This window comes from Nannospalax galili, unplaced genomic scaffold (assembly GCF_000622305.1).
Source record: "Nannospalax galili isolate Female #2095 unplaced genomic scaffold, S.galili_v1.0 scaffold473, whole genome shotgun sequence".
NCBI classification, from domain to species: domain Eukaryota; kingdom Metazoa; phylum Chordata; class Mammalia; order Rodentia; family Spalacidae; genus Nannospalax; species Nannospalax galili.
This window is the reverse complement of record NW_008334092.1, coordinates 965,492-983,188: the sequence shown is the minus strand read 5'-3', so window position 1 is coordinate 983,188 and position 17,697 is coordinate 965,492. Positions and strand designations below refer to the sequence as shown.

The 17,697-nt window shown below is 47.4% G+C and overlaps 1 protein-coding gene across 3 annotated transcripts in view; it reads left to right on the top strand.

The window, feature by feature from the left end:
* Positions 1 to 5,060: 5,060 nt before the first annotated feature.
* The window catches only part of Phc2 (polyhomeotic homolog 2), a 125,806-nt gene continuing 113,169 nt past the window's right edge, over positions 5,061 to 17,697 (top strand). For 2 of the 3 annotated variants that reach the window (XM_008829226.2, XM_029561689.1), the window contains exon 1: positions 5,061 to 5,175. The gene's annotated coding sequence lies outside the window, so the exon portion shown is untranslated. The remainder of the gene's footprint in view (positions 5,176 to 17,697) is intronic. The other variant, XM_029561690.1, reaches the window with a different exon arrangement.

The window sequence follows — 17,697 nt, the reverse complement described above, 5'->3', positions numbered from 1 at the left end:
GTCTAAGATTAGACAATTACTGCGTGAAAGAGCAGGCCTCTGATTGCACTCAGAGACTCCTAGGATGTCATTAAAGTTTTGTCCACATCTCCAAAGCCCTTCATATACTGGATCAGGTGGTGGAGCTTGGGGAAGTGGGTGATGCCTCAGAGCACAGTTGCCTCTGGGAGCCAGAGGTTCGGATCCAGGGTGATGGGAAGTGTTCCTGGCAGGCATTGGAGGGGCTCAGGACTGGGATTCTTCGGGATTCTTCCTTATGCTCCTGGCCGTGCTCTGACTTGATGAGTCTAACAACTCATACCCACTCTCTGGCTGGTTTCCTCAGATCACGTCTTTTCTCTGAATGCTTGGCTCTTCACAGAGTAGTTGATAAATGTTTGTGGAGTAAATGAGCAAATCTCCAAAGTCCATCCTGGTTCTGCTATGTGAGTCCATGAGCTTTACTCAGAGAAAGAACTGAATTGGCCAAGAAGGAGATGGTCGGTCCGGTTCCTCAGGGACCCTGGTCACAGTCCATCCTGTTAATGCAACCTGCCGTCACAGATCATCTCCTTTTCTTCCTCTTCATCCCTTTCCTTCTTTCACTTTCCCTCCTTTTCTCCACTTTATTCCAAACATTGTGTGTATTGAACTGAATTTCCCCAACAAGATTCTAATCCAGTACCTATAAATGAGACCTTGTCAAGGTGAGGCTACACAGTATTACGGTGACTGGAGTCTTTCTAAGAGGGATATTTGGACACAGATACACAGAGAGAATGCTATGACACAACAGAAGCAGACACTGTAGTGAAGTACCCATAAGCCAGAGTTCCAGGAATAGCCAGGAGTCACGTGGAAAAGATATATAGACAGGAAGGTTTCCTTTGCCTGGAACTGTGATTTGGTCTCTCTCTCTCTCTCTCTCTCTCTCTCTCTCTCTCTCTCTCTCTAATACTTCAGGCCCTGTGGTTTCAGATTCTGGCCTCCTGAACTATAAAAATAAATTTGCATTGTTTTAAGCCACTCAGTTTGTGGTATCTCACGACAGCAGGAAATCAAGGCACTCATGGAAATCACCCTTCTGATGCCTGTTAGTAGAGCCCCAGAGAGATCCAGGGACCCCAGCAGCTCTCAGAAGGTATGATAGAGATGCATTGTGGGATCCACAGTAGATCTCTGAGACCTCGAAGCTTGAGTCCCCTGTGAAAACACCAGGGGCCCTTCCACTTGGCTATTTAGCAGAGGGAGAAAGTCAGGGGCCGAGGAGGAGGACTGCCTTCTGCTTGTCTTCCCACTGGGGACAGCCCAAGAAAAGCCGCTTTTGTCATTACATGAGGATGTAGACACAAAAGCACAGTTCTCACCTCAAAAGGAAGAAGTCATATTTTATTCTGGAGGCAAATATGAGTGAGTAGGCTCAAGGCCCAGATTCAGGTTTCCCTAAACACCATGTTCCACTGTGAAAGTGGGTCCATGAGATTTTATTAGTTACAGAACAAAGGAAGTCATAAATCAAAGTGCTTACCAAATACATTGGTGGAGCCACAGGTAGGCAGGTTATATCAAAAAGAGGGAAACTCAGCTACGGGTTTTAGAGGCTGTCTGATGACATTCTTAGCTCTTGGATTAGTGAAAGCTAGTAGTCTGTGAAAAATACATTGTAAAGTTTTGATAGTCACAAGTATGTTAGGTCAGACACAGATGTGGGCAAAGATAGGCTTTCAAAGGGACTGAAAATAGCCCAAGATAATTTGACTCTGGTCTGCAACATTTTAACTCTCCAGACTCTCTGTTTCAGTCATTTAGCTGTGTAGACTTTTTAACACAGAGGCAACTCTTCTCTTCTGCTTCCTTCTTACTATGGAGTGCTTACTAAGCTGGGCACTGGTGGGCCACTGGAGAAAGCCAGGAGATGGATGGGAGAGGGAACCAGTACCCACTCTCCAAGTCCTAAGAACCAAGCTGGAGTTGGAGGACTGTGTGCAGCATGAGGGGTTCTTAGCATGGACTAGGAAATCAGACAGTTCTAGAAGGACTCCTAGCTCTGTCATGGCCTCCCATGGAAGATCTTGGACAAGATCTGGGCCTAGTGTGAGGATTAAGTAAAATATTATATACAGCAGAAGGCTAGGGTAATCTTTAGTTATTTTCCATTACTGGAGAGTTCAGTAAAGGAGGAAAGTACTTAGATTGAGCAGGACCTCTGTCCTGTTCAGGCCCTTGCCATCTCCTTCCAGACACCAGCTGGCTGGAATGCTCAAAACAATTCAGGAAGCAATGAGCCTCAATTCACAAATAAGGGCACTGTAGCTTGGACATGTAAAATAACTTGTCTAAATTAACACAGAGAGCAAGGAGTGTGACAGAGTCGGGGTGAAAACTGGAACTCCCCAGCACAGGGTCTTCATTTGCCAGCAGCCTTTATATGCAGCTTAGAGGGAACTGGAGGGCATCATGTGTTCAGGAGAGGGCCTCAGGCACTCACTCTGCTTAAGGCTGCAGGTGCACATATAGAAAATACATTTACTGGACTTAATATGTTTTTGTTTAATTATCAAATGTATGTGCTAAAGGGTGTTCTACACACTGTGTTAGTAACTCACTCAATCCTAGCAAGAGCCTATGTGATGGTGACTGCCATTGGTCCCATTTTACAGATAAAGAAATTGAGATGCAAGGAGGTTAGGACCTTCCCCAGTGTCACACTGACAGTTGAGTCATGGAAGCAGGATTCACATGCTCCAGAGATAATACCTTTAACCACTGTTCTATGCTGGGGTATCACTGTGAGGGAGGGAAGGGGGTATCAGGGTTCAGTTAACACCCACAGCCTCAAGCCACCCTTTGGTGCCTTAAGACCATGAGTAATTTGACCTTCTAGGGTGAATGGCAGGATGGCGGCTGTTTAGCCCTGGGGCTGTCTGAGTCAACAGCATCTAGTCCCTGGCCCACTTCCTGAAAGCTCCTTGCACCTCAGCTTTGAGACTCTTTGAGCACAAAGAGCTCATTTCCTGTGGCCAGGAAAGACGGGAACAGTTCCTGAGGACAGCTCATCTCCCTCATTAAGGCACTCATAAAACTGCTTCAAGGAGCCTGACTTATGGCTCCTCTGCCTGTCAGAATCCCCTCTGCAAAGAGCCACTCTGGTAATTTGGTGCTAGGAGATGTGCAAGGGAAACCAGCTCTTTGAGTCAGGGAATTATTTATGGTCCTAAGAAGAGAGAATGTCATTCCGAGAGATAACAAGGCTCCACCAGCCCAACAGGCTGTTTAATGTGCCAGGAGGGATAAGAGGCTACTCTGGTGTTCTAGTGCCAGGAAGGGAGAAGAGATATGAACACAGGATGGATGCCAGGTGGAAAGTTCCTGGGCCAGACATAGAAATGGCCATAGCTAGCAAGGGTGGAGGCTTACCCCTAGGCCAGAGCCTATATTTCGTTCTTTTTGTACATTAATTAATGCTTATGTGCTCCTATCATATAAATGAGGAAACTGAGGCACTTAAATCACCCAGCTAATGAGTGGCCAGGCAGGATTTTAACCCAAATAGGTTTGCCCCTGTTTGTGCTCTTAAGCACCAAATTGTCACAATTCAGGAGAAGGTTGGGTTTTAAGTCAGTCTGATAAGGTAAATTGTTCATAGATTCTAAGTGACCTTTAATAATCCCATAAAGTGTCTACTTAGTCCATTTAAGTCATGAAGCCTGGTCCAGTAATTCATACTTAAAATCATTAAAATTGGAGACCCACTGAGTTAAACAAGTTTATATGGAAATGTTTGCACTTTTAACTGTGTGTTTGGGTAAACTATCAGATCCTCAGGGGAGACAATGGAGAGAGTGGATTCTAGAGCAAGCCTACCAACCTAGTGACATTAATATTTACCACCTATGACATGCCACTTGGCCAGGTTCATATGTCACTTGTCACAAGATGTCTTTTCTGTGAGATAAAAAGAGCACAGTCAGCCAGGCGTAGTGGCGCATGCCTTCAATCCCAGCATTCGGGAGGCAGAGGTGGGAGAATCTTTATGAGTTCAAGGCCAGCCTGGTCTACAAAGTGAGTTCCAGGCCAGCTGGGACTATAGAGAGACCCTGTAGCCAAACAAACAAACAAAAAGAGCAGAGTCATACCTTAGAGAAAGTTCTATTAGAAGAGGTCTCCTAACGAAGAAACCGAGGTTAAATGACCCTGGAATGAGACTCCATGAGATTATAAATTTTGAACCTAGATAAACCAGGTTTGGGACCTAGATCTGCAAGATGTTAGCTGTGTGTAAAGCCTCAAGGTCTGGATCAGTAAAATGGCCATAGGAATAGGGCTAGGTTAAGACTAAATTTTAAAGTTTCTGACTTAGGAGTTTGAGCATATATAGATCCTTGTGATTAAACTTGAGCTCCTAACAGCTGTTTGACCTAGGGTGGGTCACATAAGTTCTGGGCTTCATTTCTCTCATCTGTAATACGGATCTAACGTTTCTGTCTAACTTAGAATATCATCGTAAGAAAGCAAAAAGGCACTGTATTATGTGTGAAGGCTACCTCTGAATACGTGGAATTGTGTGGAAGTGTTGGGGGCCCTCTGCTGGAGAAAATAATCATGAGCGTCCTGGGATGGAAAGCAGATCTCCACTTTTACCAGTTAGTGTGGTTGTGTGACTTTGGGTCACACCCAAACCTCTCTGAGCCTCAGTTTTCCCCATTATCAAGTGAGGTTTATAATACGGACTTTGTAAGATTTTTCCAAGAATTATTCTGCAGAAAAGTGTTAGGCACGTGGTTTAAGTGCTCAGAGTGTTAGTGGAACCTGAATTCCCTGGGGCGGGCCAGTTTGAGTCCTCTCATACACAGTGTCCCCGCCCTGCGCTCAGGTAGAGACGCTCCTGGGGGACCACTGGGCTCCAGCACCTCCCCCTCCCCCGCCCGCCCAGCCGTTGCCATGGCAACCGGTTCAGGCCCGGAGCAGCACCGGGGCGTGTTCAGACTAATCCCCGCCTTTCCAGAGTGACCATTGGCTGGAGTGGCCACGTGACGCGCGCCGGCATGCTAATATATGGTAATCGCCCCACGCCCCTCCTCCGCGGGCCGCGTCGGAGCTGCCTGCAGGGTGCGCGGCGGCGAGTCGAGGGGCGGGCAGAGGGGCGGCCCCGGGAGAGCGCGGCCAGGTGGAGGAGGAGCGCGGAGGCCACTGCAGGTAACGGGCGGGCGCGTGCGCGCTGGGGACGGCTGGCGGCGGCCGAGCGGCGAGCGGGGGACCCCCGGCGCCGAGCCGCTGGTTGAGCCCTCCCGGCGCCCAGCTGTCACGGCGCGCCGGGGCGAGGCGAGCCGGGCGGGCCGCGCGAGGCCGAGCATAGCCGAGGACACCGCGGGGAAGGCGGGTGGCGGGGCGGCCTGACCCGGAACGGCAGTTCGGAGCACCGCGACGACCTCGGGTGCCGGGGCGTGCCGCGGACTGTGGGGGAGCCGCTCGGGTCCCCGCAGCCGCGCGCGCTTTTGAGGGCGCGTGGCTTCCGCGCGCAGAGGCCCGCGTCTCAGCGCGGACTGTGGGGACACCCGGGGGGATCCGGCCTGGACGCTGCCTGACAGCCCAGCCGCCGGCACGTTTAATCCCGGATTAAGTCTGGGACCCCCCCCCCCCGCGGGACGGAGGGGAGATCGTGCGTGGGGGAACACCGGCAGGGGGAACCGAGGTCGCTGGTGTTGGAAGGAGAAAACAAGGGCAGTCAGTCCCCTTAAGGCATGAGAAGGAAGGGTACCCAGGACAGGCACTGGCCCTGGTAATCCCTGACACCCGTGGGAAAAGGTCCCTGCTGGACCCCATGTTCGGGTCTGTCATGGACAGACGAAGCGCCTATTTTGCCTGAGTTCCTAGCACATTTCTTACAAGGCGAGGTTTAAATCCAACTTCCTTCCCCTATGTTCCCTCCCTGGTCTCCTACAGAAGTGTTGTCTTCTAATGATCCCCCTCCCCCAATTCACTAAGACCGGTGGCAGCTTTAGGCTCAGAGTGTAATAGAGCCTTTGCCACAATAGAAATGGATGTGCTGCTAATATGAAGCCAGCCCTGGGAGGTTTCATGTGGAGGGGAAATGCTTCTGTCTCCAGGGGACAAAAAGCAGACTAATGCGCCAGAGATATCGATACCATTGGAGCTTCCCTTGTGAGTCTGAAATCCTTTCTTCAAAACAAGGGGAAATGTGGTTCCAGCCACCAAACCGATTTTTGCAAATGACGTGCAAATTGCACTACCATGCTGCTCTTGATGTCTTTTATCAACACAGTAACAAATACTTGGTTTGTGCCAGGCACTCTGCTGTGCCCAGAGCATGGAAAGATGACTAAGATAATTAGTCCTTGTCCTCAAATAAGTGATGGGGGAGACAAAATTGTTCCAAAAGTGATAGCCTCAGATGTGTATACAAAAATAGAGAGCAATTAGATGTCTCCAATCAGAGAGGCCTCCCAGAGAACACAGTTACCCAAGGTGTTGAAGGATGAATAGGAGTTTGCTTTGCAAAGATTAGGAAGGAGACTAAAGCAGAAGATTCAACAAATGCTGTCTCTAAGAGGAATTGTATCTCACAGGAATACTCCTCGCTTCCGCTCTGTCTCCTCTTCTTTTTTATTTGGGGAATGGCTTTATATTGCTACCATGGCTCTTTTTCTTTATTGCGTAACTTTCCAAAGGCTGGCTTAAACTTCTAGTTCCTATCATTGACCTGTGGTGTTTTCCTTGTTTTTCTCTTTAATGTTCCAGTTTTTCTGACTCTCCCTCCTGGTCTTTGTCACACCTAAGGGTCCAACAAGTGGAAGTGGAAAGGGGTGACTAGCAGTGGCTCCAAGGGAGATGGCCTGATCTCTGGACATAATGTATGGCAGTCTAGGCAGGATCCTAAGAGGGCAAGTGTAAACCACCTATTGAAAAGGTCATAGCTGGGGAAGCATTCTTTGTCACATCTATGAGACCCAGAGAAATGAGTCATAAGATCAGAAGCTAGTGTCTGAACAAAAGGGTTGCAGCCAGGCATGGTAACACACACTGTAATCCCAACACTTGAGAGGCTAAGTGAGGCAGGAGGAGCTCAAGTTCCAAGCCAGCCTAGGCTACATAGTGAGTTCTAGGTTCATCTGAGCTACATGTTGAATTCCAAGTCAGCCTGGGCTGTATAGAGAGTATAGAGAGACCTTATTTCAAAAGGAGGAAGGATTGGACTGCCATGTGGATCAGGGCAAGCAGTTCAAGGCAGACTGTAAATCACATAGGCTAGAACCCACTGTTCCATGGTGCCAGAGTGTAGGACAGTAATGGACCTGACAGCCCCAAACAACTGTGCATTGGGACAGGGCTATCTCCTTGTGACTCTTCTGTGCCATCTCCTGTCTGTCCTTTCCATACTGTTAGTCTCCCCTTTTGAGCCCTATTTCTACCCATGATCCAGCTTTGTAGGGTTTCTTTGAGATCTTACCTATGAGAGCAGAGAAAAACCTGTTCTGTTGTGCACCTATCTCCAGAACCATAGCTAGTCTGTTCTATCTCACAGGCCTTTAACTACCAGCATGTTTTCACTTCTGGAAGCAGAGCAAGGATGGTCCTAGACGTGGAAGGTGGGCCTTATCCCCAGAACTCACCTAATGTTTAAATCGGATAAAGGCCTTTTAGCTTTACTTAACTCGAATTTTATTTGTGTGTGTGTGCATGTACGTGTACATGTGTGTGATGTGTTTGTGAATGTGATGTGTGTGTATGTTTGCAGGCATGCATATATCATGGTATGTGCAGAGGTCTGAGGACGACCTCAGGTATCAATCTTTACCTTTCTTTTCTGAGGTAGGGTCTTTTTGATTGCCGTTAGGCTGTGTACGCCAGGCTGGCTGGCCCATGGGCTTCCAGGAACTCTCCTGTCTCTGCCTCACATTTCACCGAGATTACAGATGCATGCTGCTGCGTGCAGATTTTATATGGTTTCTGGGGTTTCAAATTCAGGTCCTCATGCTTGTGCAACATGCACTTTACCCACTGGCCGCCTCTCCAGCCCCCAGATTTCTTTTAGGAATGAATTGTAAATATTTAAGTGTATCAAAGGTGAGACCAAGTGAAGGAAGTTGACAAGTGATATGTTGGACGTGTTCCGCTGAGCCGACAGTTCTGTAAGTACTGGGAAATCATAGGTCGTATAAGCAGTCTTCCATTTATTTGTTTATTTGTTTGTTTGTTTGTTTTTGAGACAGGGTCTCCCTGTAGCCCCAGCTGGCCTGGAACTCACCATGTGGACCAGGCTGTCCTCCATTGCACAGAGATGTACTTGCCTCTGTCCCCTTGGTGTTGGGATTAAAGTTGTGTGTTGCCATGCCCAGCTTTAAGAAGTCTTCTTAATTAACATCTTTACCAAACAGCTGCTTGTGTGCAAATACTGTGCAGTGTTTGTGCTGTGGAGAAGACAGGAAATGGGAGGTGAGATGGGGTGGCTCAGCTTTGCAAGGATGGGATCCCACTCTACCAGTTGCTGGCTACAGGGCTCTGGGTAAGTTCCTTGACTTTGGTTTCTTCATCTGTAATGATGCCACTTGTCTCCTGCATTTGTATGGAGTAACTAATTACAAATATAAAGTAGTAACTCAGCACATTTTTGAGGTGTAAAATGTTACAGAAATTGAGAAAGGGAAATCATCATGGAATATGATTATGAAGAATTTTTCAGAGCCAAGGTAGAACTCGTGCTTGTCATGCCTTTACACCGGAGGTGGAGGCAGGAGGATCAGGAGTTCAGGATCAGCCTCAGCTACATAGCAAGTTTGAGGCTGGCCTGGATTATATGATACCCTCTCTCAAAGAACAAAACAAGTAAGGTGGTGTATGCCTTTAATCCCAGTGCTTGGGAGGCAGAAACAGGCAGATCTCTGTGAGATGGAGCCCAGTCTAGACTCCATAAGGAGTTCCAGGCCAGCTGGGGCCACATAGAGAGACCATTTCAAAAAAACCCAAAAGCGAACAGACAACAAAAAACAAGGGTGGACAAGATGGCAAGTGAATAAAAGCTCTTGCTTTTACTGGAACCCAGTTAAAAGCTGATGCAGTAGTGCACATATCTGTAATCCCCTTTCAACCCCTGTGGAGAGATGAGAGATGAAGAAAGGAGAGTCAGCCAGAAGTTCGAGGGCCAGCCAGCCTAGAGTATAACAGTGAGGAAGAAAAGGAAGACTGCCTCAACAAGGTGGAAGTTGAGAACTGACTCCCAAAATTTGTCCTCTGACTCCCACACTCAACCTCTGCACGAGTGCTGTGATATACATGTACACACTCACACAGGCACATCATACCCCTCCCTCCGTCCCTCCCTCCCTCCCTCCCTCATCCCCCCCAACTCTAATAAATTTCTTTTTACTCAAACAAGGTGGAAGGTAAGGACTGACACCCAACGTTGTCCTCTGACCTCCACGCATGAACCATGGAGGGTGCCCCCCAACATATACGTACACACAGATACACTTACACACAAAGATTTTTTAAAAATATTTTATTATTTAAATTTTTTTATGTGTATGCATGTATTGCCTGCATGTAGGCATGTGCACCCGTGTTGTGCACTGCCCCCAGAGGACAGAAGGGGTTGCCGGATCCCCTGGAACTAGAGTTAGAGACAATTGTTAACTGCCATGTGGGTACTAGAATTTGAAACTGGGTCTTCTGCAAGAACAGCCCGTGTTAACTGCTGAGCCATCTCTCTAGCCCCTAAATTTCTTTTTTTAAACAACCCCAGAGTCATGATAGATTCTGTCAGAAGGAAGATAGGAGGAATTTCCAGACAGAAAATTAATGCTTATAAAACATGAGGCCAGAATGTAGAAAAAAGAGCTTCAGGAGTTAGCTGACAGGGTTAACTAATTCAGCAAGATCAGAAAGTTTAATCAGAGAAGCTGTAGGATTGGAAGAGATAGTTGAAATAGCATCAATGTAGTCTTGACCTTGGGCAAAGGATTAACAAAAATAGGACAGACCTAAAAAAAAAGCCGTCTTGGGGGCAGGGGGCGGGGCGAGAAGAGAAGTACTAAATGTCTTTAAGTGCTGGGCCAGGGAGATGGCCCAGAGGTTAAGAGCACCTACTGCTCTTGCAGAAGACCTGAGTTTGGTTCTCAGCACCCATGTCTGGCGGCTCACAACTGCCTGTAACTCCAGATCCGGAAGTCCTACTCTTTTGGCCTCCACAGGTACCTGCACTCACCTTCACATACCCACACATGGACACATAATGTAAATTTTTTTTTATTTAAAATCTTGGCATTGGAACTTTTCAGTGGACAAGTCCTGTGTTTGGATGTAGGTGGTGACTAGAGTTGAAAAGAGAAATCAGGGAGTCTAATGTAGAGAAGGTAATAATAGGAGCCATATGGTTAGCTGAATTTACCAATGGTAAAACATAAAAATAGGAGTGTGGAGATACAAAGATTGAAGCCCAGAGCTTGCCTACATTTAGAAAGGCAGGGAGAAGGAATGGAGTCAGCATGGCAAAAAACAAGGAGTTTCAGAAACCCTTGTTCAATTTATTCATCTGACATAAGCAACCAAGTCACCACCATGTGTGGCATCTCTGATGGACACATGGCTAGACAGATGTGTGGTCAGCCACAAGAATTCCGTCTCAAAAAAGGAGGGAAGAAAGTATTCTGAGCTGTAGAAATTAGTCCACAGATGAAATTGTACAGAGTGTGGGAAATGCAACTCTTAGCTAATCAATAGGAAGTCATTAGTAACTTTTGGAAATTGATAGCTTCAATTTAATTGGTCGTGTGGGCTAGGAACATTAAAAAGCCTGATAAAAGGACTGTAGTATGAGGTGCAGATAAGAAATGGCAACAGCACCCACATTATCCCTTGTGTGTTTGACCGGAAAAGGGAGAAAAGAAAGGGGTGGGATTAGAGAAAGCAGCCAGCAGGATGCTTGGTCTTCTCTATCTGCTGTATTATTTTGTATTAACAGTCTCTTTCATATCTTTTTTAATCATTTATTTTTTTTTATTTTTAATAACTACATGATCAGAAGGAGCATTTTATTACAGCTTTAACATATTCAGTAACACACTCCAGAGCAAGAGTACAGCCTTTCACAAGTGGCTCTAAGTTTCTAGGTTCACAGTTGAATTAATACAGTTGTACAATATTGAACTCAGTATAAGCCTTGTAAGACATAAAATTGAATGAGTTTTTAACCTTTAAAAAAGATCTCCAGCCTGGCATGGTGGTGCACGCCTTTAATCCCAGAACTCGGGAGGCAGAGGCAGGAGCATCTCTGTGAGTTCAAGGCCAGCCTGGTCTACATAGTGAGTTCCAGGCCAGCTGGGGCTACAGGGAGACCCTGTCTCAAAAAGACCAAAAAAATAAATAATTAATTAAAAAGATCTCCATTTCATTTTAGAATATATTGTTCCTTGCAGAAAGACTCATTGTTTTTGCTACTAACACTGAGATGTTGGCGCATGCATCTCTAATCTCTATGTATCTGATTATTACCAGTCATAATCGGTTGCACTTGGATCCTTGGCACCTGTGTATGTCTATAAAGTCATCAGGTAGATTTCAATGGTAATGTTTATCACCTCTGTTAATTAACAGTGATGTAAATTTACATGCTTCCTCCTCAAATATAATACGTTTTTTAAAATTTATTTTGTGTGTGTGTGTGTGTGTGTGTGTGTGTATCACACAGAACATCCCAAACCATCTTATTCAACTATACACCCACTTCCCACATGCCACCCTCCCATGGCCTCCCTCCCCCAACTAGAGCCCTTATACTCTGATATCCCTGCTAGTGTCTGCTGTGTTGTCGGCACCCCCAGCCATTCCCCACTACTTGTCCATCTGGAGAATCTAGTCAGCCTATCTAGAGGTCTTTGTTTTAGGAAGGTCAGCTCTTCCTCATTGTTATGGGGACCCTTGAGCACCCCTTGGGTAGGGGAGAGTTGGTGCAGAGTCACGACACAGACACCAGGAGTCAGGTGAGAAGCAGGCAGTGCGAGCAGCTGCAGACTTGTTTATTGTGGAAACAGGGTGTGCCTATATATCCCCTCCCTGTGTCCCATTGGTCCCCGATGGTTTCTTCTGGTATTGTGTCTTCTCCTCATTGGCCTGCAGCATCTGATGTTGCAGCATCATCCGTCTCCAGGCTCCGAGGCAGGATGCAGGTTGGCAAAAGGGGAAGTGGGCTAGGCGCAGTCAGGCTATCACGCACTTCCTCCTACATATCCACCCTTTTTTGTTTTTTGGTGACCTCAGTAGGAACCGAGATACTTTGCTTCAACATTGTTGACCCTACCTCAGAGGGCCCCCAGCATGATGGACTGTGCCTGTCTTAGGTTGACTTGCCAAGCAAGTTCTTACCCATCATTGACTACCAGCCATTGAAGGACGACACCTCTAGAGAGGTCACCAGGGTGAGAGGAAGGCTGATTATATCATGGCTTCACGAATCTCTGTGAGCCAGGCCTGCACCACTTTACGAGGGGGACCTTGCCTCAGGTTCTCTAAGGCCATCAGAACCTGGAACGTGGTCTTGTTGACAGTTTGTTGGCGTCAGATATGTCGTAAAAGGCATCCATTTGTAGTCAAACCAGATGGGGAGGTCTCTTCTTCCTTTACAGGCCCATGGGTAGCGGGTCTCATGTCGCGGGCCGGGATCCATATGGGAGAGGTGGAATCCTGCGGGAAAACACAAACATATCCTCGCTCCTGGGTCAAGATGGGGCTGGGGTTTTGCCATAGGAGTGTGATCAGGTCATGCCAGCGAACAAGGGGCAAGGGTGTACTATGAGGCAAGAAGGCCCAATGTTTGTAAGCTGGGCTGAGGCCTTGGTCATCAAATATGAGGAAATTAAGGTGGAATAACACCTCAGTGAGGGCCAGGTGTGGATTGCGCTTGGTGTCAGGGGAAGTGACCTTAGCCAGAAGAGACTTGAGAGTTTAATTAGTTCTCTCAACAATAGCTTGGCATTGAGGATTGTAGGGAATGCCATGAGTATGTTTAATATTCCAGGAGGCCATGAAAGCATTGAGGTGTTGAGATGTGTATGCCAGGCCATTGTCTGTTTTTACTGCCCAGGGCACTCCCATGACCAACATGGCCAACATGGGAGGCCCTTTCTCCAGTAAGGGCTAGAGCATACATGAAAGAGGAGCAAGTGTCTATTACCGCAGATTGCCAAAGGGAGGATGATGGGTGACGTCCATTGCCAGGTGGTGTTGGGCAATAGACTGCAGGAATTAACCCCGCCTCTATTCAGGGGGCCTGTAGGGGCCAAGGAAGCACATGTGGGGCATGTCCGTGCTAAGTGTTCACATTGGGACATTGGCAAATCTGGGAGTAATTTATGAATACTTTGAGGGGTTAAGTGGAACTGCTGGTGTAGAGCGTGCGCCTGTTCCATGCTACCCATTGCTCTTAGTGCCTTGGGGTCACCATGATGAAGGTATATTTACAAGCATAATCATGGCATTGGTTTTTCCATTGCCTTTGGATAGAATCCCAGGGAGGTTAGAATGAGATCGTATGTGAGAGATATACCAGGGGTGAGACCTCTGTTCTAGACAGTCTTGTAGCATCTGCATAGTCAGAGGTAAGGGATCAGAGGTCCATTTTATGGAGGAGAAGGATAGGACACGGAATACCTGGACAGTATACAGGCTGTCTGAGAAAATACTGACAGGTTCGTTTTGACATTGAGTGAGAACTCTAAGCAGAGCTAACAGTTCTCCCAGCTGCACAGAGCCAGGATTGGGGATAATGTGAGTCACATCATTACTTCCAGAGCATTGAATCAGAACACCATACGTGTGTTTATTGGCGTCTGAAAAGGCCGTGGCTGCTCCCAGAGTAGGGGTTGAGGAGGGGAAGGAGTAAGGTTTGACTTCAATAGGGAGAGAGGCAAGGGCAGAAAGCCTTTTGTCTTGGGGTGGATGATTATCATTGGCCCCTGGGAATCCGGTCACCATATCTTGGAAACTAATGGAGTCCACCTAGACCGCTTGGGAGTGCCATATGGAGAAGAGGAGTATAAGCACATCGGTTCCCGATGAAAGGTTCTGCGAGCCGGCGTGCAAGCCTTTAAGCCTAGGTGAAAGGTCTGTTCAGATTTGGAGGTCAACTTTTGAAGGTCCAAAAAGGCCTGATGGACCACATCAGGGGCCCCTTTTACCAGAGGACTTCTAGAAATCCAGTGGCTGTCCAAAGAATTACAGCAAGCAAAGGAGTCTCCGTGTCATGTCTCTCGAGGGAGGCAGAGGAAAGAAGGTCACTAACTTTATCCAGGAGTACCCTAGCCTCAGGTATCAGGGAGACCCTATGAAAGGGAGTATTGGGGCCCTCTAGGAGAGAGAACAAAGCACACATGTCATCCAAAGGGATAGGGAGGAAAGGCTTAAGCCAATTAACAGTACCACAGAGCTGTTGAAATTCAGCTGGCATATACATCGGTTGAACCCTAATATGGAAGGTCAAGGGACGAATAGTTTTGGCAATGGAGTGACCCAGGAATGCATAGGGAGGGGCAAATTGGATTTTTTTCAATAGCGACTCTCAGATTTAATTTAGCCAAATTGTGGAGGAGAGACTTGGTAGTTTTCCTCAGACAGGGTCAGGATGAGCCATAAGAATATTGTCCACATAATGGACAAGGAGAATGTCTGTTGGAAGTCATCTCATGGCCTGAGCAACATATAGCTGACAGATAGTTGGGCTATTTTTCATGCCTTGTGGCAGTACTTTCCAGTGGACTCTCTGGGCTGGCTTGTGAACGTTGGGCTCCCAGACTGTGAACACGAAATGGCATCTATCTTGAGGAACCAAGGGAATTTGGAAAAACCAATCCTTGATATCTATGATAATAATGTGATGAGAGGGCGGGAGGGCACTGGGGTGAGGCAGGCCAGGCTGGGTTGAGCCCATTTTTTCTATCTGGTCATTAACAGCCTGTAAATCTTGTAGGAGTCTGTAGTGGCCCGACTTTTTCTTTATCACAAAAATGGGAGTATTATGTCTACTGGTAGAGGGTTCTAGGTGTCCGAGGTCAAGTTGTTCCTGGACCAACTCTTTAAGGGCAGATAATTTAGGTTCAGTGATAGGCCACTGCTTCTCCCAGATATCATTGTCAGAGAGCTAAGTTAATGAGATGGGACCAGGGGGCCCATCAGGAGGGTTCTCTGGGAGGGCAGTGACCTTTAGAATTGGGGGTTCAGACTGTCTGGAGAAGGGCGTCCTGACAGGCCTATTTTGTCATGGGTAATGATATCATCATAAAAGGCACAATCGTCAGTAGTCAAGACCACCCCCATGTTGTCCAAGATGTCCCTCCCCCACAAAGTATGTAACACATCAGCTATTATGGGGGAGAATGAGCCCTGGTGTCCATCAAGGTCCTTCCAATGAACAGTTTGTACAGTTGTCTTAGTCTCCTGGTGGCCTCCCACACCAGTAATGGGGGGGGGCAGGTCTGAATTTCCAATGGGGAAAGCAGAGAAATTCAGTCATTGTAACAATAGTAACATCTGCTCCAGTATCTACAAGGCCTTTAATGGGCAAGCTGTCAAGATAGATGGTCATCATGGGGGAATGATTAAAAACAGGATTGGGACAAAGGAAGTGGGTGGGAGAATCCCAGAGCCAACCTCATGCTTCTGGGCCAGGAAGAGGACACGCATCCATGATTCCAGTTCCCACATGTTCTCGGGAGTGACCCAAGGTGCCAGTACAGTGGCCTCATTCCAAAATGCATCCAGTATCCAGTTGATGGGATTTAACTTTATAAAGCCCATGTGTAACTTAAAGGGACCTAAGGGCTTGTATTTGAGGCTCCCTACAGTGGGGGGGGGGCAGGTTTCCCATGAATGGAAACTAGGGAGACCCTGTGGTGTTAACAAAGGGTCATAAGTATTCTAGACAAAAGAGGGAAAGGGTAAGGAGAAAGGCAAGGATACAGAGGACTCCACAGAGCACTGTGGAAGAGCTGCTGGCAGAGGCAAACATTAGAAGGTAAAGGAGAGAGTGTATCAGACCCAATTGTCTTGTGCTTAGTGGGGGACTTCTGTGGTTCGTTAGGCCACGGCCGTATGCCCACAGAGTGTCTCCAGACAGGGTGCGGTGGTCGGGAGCCGCTCTTGGGTTCCACCTCCCAGGGGGTCAGCCTTTATGTGGAGGTGCTGGGCAAACCGAAAACAAGTAAATGTTCCTCCCTAACCGACAAGGAACACAAACGAAGAAGGGGAAGAGGAGGGGGTCTCCACACTCACCCTTGTGAGGACCGAAGACACATTGAACATGGAAAGGGGCCAACTCACCAAAAACACAATGGGGGGTGCCTCACCACACCAGAGGGAAGGGGATGACTGGGATGACCGAGGCCGCCGATGGAGAAAGCGAAAGTACTCCAAAATCAGAACGGTTAATGCAGCGCTGGCAAGAAAGAGCAAAAACCAGATCCAAAAAAGAAAGGCAACTATCAACCCAACAAGCTAGGACCCACGGGAACTCAAGGACCATGCCAGCATGGATTCCTCAAGCCCCACGTTGGGCGCCAGTTGTTACGGGGACCCTTGAGCACCCCTTGGGTGGGGGAGAGTTGGCACAGAGTCATGACACAGGCACCGGGAGTCAGGTGAGAGGCAGGCACTGCAACCAGCTGCAGACTCATTTATTGTGGAAACAGGGTGTGCCTATATACCCCCTCCCTATGTCCTGTTGGTTCCTGATGGTTTCTTCTGGTATTGTGTCTTCTCATTGGCCTGCAGCATCTGATGTTGCAGTGTCATCCGTCTCCAGGCTCTGAGGCAGGATACAGGTTGGCAAAAGGGGAAGTGGGCTACGGCACTTGTGCAGTCAGGCTATTGTGCACTTCCTCCTGCACCTCATCTAGCAGCAATCAGTTGTCAATATTCCTTTAGATAAGATTGGGGTCTGCTGGTCTGCTATTCATTTTCCCAGTTCTATGCTAGGTTACTATCTGGGAATCGTTTTGGCCACCCTGGCCAACAACTCAAAAGAAGGTATCTCCTATCTGGCATTGTTGCTTGTTATGTAGCCTTTAGCTATGCATATGGACTCTTAAAAAATTATATTGGCCCCTTTAATCTTTGGTTATACTTTCCTTTTGGGTGTTTAAGGCCGTACAGTTGGCTCAGATAAACCAATTTATTTTTACCCTTAAGGTCGTTTGAGGATCTGTTCCTCAGGGGTCACATGGGCTTAGGAGGAGCCCCTGGCTCCTTTTACCAGTTTCGCCTATGTGAAGATAAGTCAAAGGTCCTGCTCGACCACGGTTGGCTTCACTTGGAAGCATGGAGGAAATGATTACCCTGTGTTGAGCCTCCTCTTTGTAGACTGGACACTGGCTCAAGTCCATCTGGCGGGATCTCCATGGCCTCCCTGAACAAGAGGACAGGTGATTTGCCACAGTTACAGGACATTTTTGAGAGATGTTCCATAGTCCCCTGGAACTTAGTCAACCTTGGAGGGCCAGGGGCAAAAACTGTCCTTTAAGTCCCTCTGATCAGATTAGTATAGGTCTCAAAGTATGGCTGTTAAACATCCAATAAGGTTAGTTCCACCAGTCTGGTACTTTTAATTATCATGTGCTATGTATATAGGGCTTGGGTAAAAAACCAAATATTCTCAGATAAACCTTGACTAGATACATATTTTGTTCCTTAAACTAGTTGACTAAACTATGACCA